We start from the raw sequence: 3,060 nt of genomic DNA, 5'->3' as shown, positions 1-3,060 counted from the left end.
ATTAGTCATCTTTGGACGCCTGGTTCTTAGATCAGAGGGGCTGGCCATCTCGGTCATGCCTGGACCTTTCACTTATGTAATTTTAACGGTAGAGTTTCTACACTCCATAGATTAAGGTGTAGAGCTCTGCTGTTCCTCAAAGATTAATGCAAAGTACTACAGTTTTCTATTCAATTCATCTTATTTCGCTTCTAAGATATTCATTCGCACTTCAACCTGAAGGTGATGAACGTGACAATCATCATCATTCCCTATGAATGCGTTCCTGACAACCACTTCCGTTCTACATTAGATTGAATGAGTATCTCTTAGATCTCTTAATCAGAATCTTCGTGGTGTAAGCTAGAATGATGGCGGCATTCAAGAGAATCCGGAAGGTCTAAACCTTGTCTGGTCATGTTATAAGTTTGGTGTCAATTGCATGTGCATCTTGCATTTCTTCGAAAATTCATGCATTCATAGTGTTCTTCATGATCTTCAAGTTGTTCTTGGTAAGTCTTCTTGTTTGATCTTTGCATTTGCATGTTTTGTGTCTTTTCTTGTTTTTCATATGCATTTTTGAATTCTTAGTGCTTAAGCATTAAAGAATTCTAAGTTTGGTGTCTTGCATGTTTTCTTTGCATTAAAAATTTTTCAAAAATAATTTCTTGGTGTTCATCTTGATCTTCATAGTGTTCTTGGTGTTCATCTTGACATTCATAGTATTCTTGCATGCATTCATTGCTTTGATTCACAACTTTCATGCATTGCATCATTTTTCTTGTTTTTCTCTCTCATCATAAAAATTCAAAAATAAAAAAAATATATCTTTCCCTTTTTCTCTCTCAAAATTTCGAAAATTAGATTTGACTTTTTCAAAAATTTTTAAAATCTAGTTGTTTTTATGAGTCAAATCAAATTTTCAATTTAAAAATCTCATCTTTTCCAAAATCTTTTTCAAAAATCAAATCTTTTTCATTTTTCTTAGTTATTTTCGAAAATTACAAAAATATTTTTTCAAAAATATTTTCTTAATTTTATCTCATAATTTTCGAAAATAACAATAACAATTAATGTTTTGATTAAAAAATTTCAAGTTTGTTACTTACTTGTTAAGAAAGATTCATACTTCAAGTTCTAGAATCATATCTTGTGATTTCTTGTGAATCAAGTCATTAATTGTGATTTTAAAAATCAAATCTTTTTCAAAACTAATTTCTATCATATCTTTTCAAAAATATCTTCTTATCTCACCTTTTTCAAAAATTTGATTTCAAAATATCTTCTCTAACTTCCTAACTTCTTATCTTTTCAAAATTTGTTTCAACTAACTAACTAACTTTTTGTTTGTTTCTTATCTTTTTCAAAACTACCTAACTAACTCTCTCTCTCTCTAATTTTCAAAAATATCTTCCCCCTTTTTCAAAAATTTCTTTTTTATTATTTTATTTTTTTATTTTTATTTTCAAAAAACCACTAACCTTTTTCAAAAACTATTTTCAAAAATCAACTAACTCTTTTTCAAAAATTATTTTCGAAATTTTCCCTCTCTCATCTCCTTCTATTTATTTATTCATCTACTAACACTTCATCTCACCCAAATTCGAACCCCCTCTTCCATCTGTGTTCGAATTTCTCTTCTTCTTTTCTACTAACAATAAGGAACCTCTTTACTGTGACATAGAGGATTCCTCTTCTTTTCTTTTTCTCTTCTCTTTCTTATGAGCAGGGACAGAGAAAAAGGCATTCTTGTTGAAGCTGATCCAGAACCTGAAAGAACTCTGAAGAGGAAATTAAGAAAAGCTAAATTACAACAATCCAGTGTCAACTTGATTGAAAATTTCGAACAAGTAAAGGAGATGGCAGCCGAACCCAACAACAATGCAAGGAGAATGCTTGGTGACTTTACTGCACCTAATTCCAATTTACATGGAAGAAGCATCTCCATTCCTGCCATTGGAGCAAACAACTTTGAGCTGAAACCTCAATTAGTTTCTCTGATGCAGCAGAACTGCAAGTTTCATGGACTTCCATCTGAAGATCCTTTTCAGTTCTTAACTGAATTCTTGCAGATATGTGATACTGTTAAGACTAATGGAGTAGATCCTGAAGTCTACAGGCTCATGCTTTTCCCTTTTGCTGTAAGAGACAGAGCTAGAGTGTGGTTGGACTCTCAACCCAAAGACAGCCTGAACTCTTGGGATAAGCTGGTCACGACTTTCTTAGCCAAGTGACAAACCCCATTTGTAGGGTTTATCTTGTATTGAATTTAGGAGATTTTATCACCTTTTACCCACATTTATTCAATGAAATAGCATGGTTTTGTATATTCTCCTTTAATTGTGCTTAAGAATTAGTTTACTTTCTTACCATTTATCTTTCATGCTTCATATCAAAACCCCAAATATAACTCACAACCGATAACAAGACACTCCATTACAATTCCTAGGGAGAACGACCCAAGGTCCAATACTTCGGTTTATAAATTTTAGGGGTTTGTACTAGTGACAAACAACTTTTTGTATGAAAGGATTAGTGATTGGTTTAGAAACTATACTTGCAACGAGAATTCATTTGTGAAATTCTATACCATCAAAAATCCGTTCATCACCAAGTTCTTTCCTCCTCAAAAGCTGAGCAAGCTTAGAGTGGATGTTCAAACCTTCAGACAGAAAGAAGGTGAATCCCTCTATGAAGCTTGGGAAAGATACAAACAGTTGACCAAAAAGTGTCCTTCTGACATGCTTTCAGAATGGACCATCCAGGATATATTCTATGATGGTCTGTCTGAGTTATCTAAGATGTCATTGGATACTTCTGCAGGTGGATCCATTCACCTAAAGAAAACGCCTGCAGAAGCTCAAGAACTCATTGACATGGTTGCTAATAACCAGTTCATGTACACTTCTGAGAGGAATCCTGTGAATAATGGGACGCCTATGAAGAAGGGAGTTCTTGAAGTTGATACTCTAAATGCCATATTGGCTCAGAATAAAATATTGACTCAGCAAGTCAATATGATCTCTCAGAGTCTGAATGGAATGCAAGCTGCATCCAACAGTACTTAAGAGGCTTCTTATT

The sequence above is a fragment of the Arachis ipaensis genome, chromosome B01, assembly GCF_000816755.2.
Source record: "Arachis ipaensis cultivar K30076 chromosome B01, Araip1.1, whole genome shotgun sequence".
NCBI lineage: Eukaryota > Viridiplantae > Streptophyta > Magnoliopsida > Fabales > Fabaceae > Arachis > Arachis ipaensis.
Note: the sequence above shows the minus strand (reverse complement) of the source record.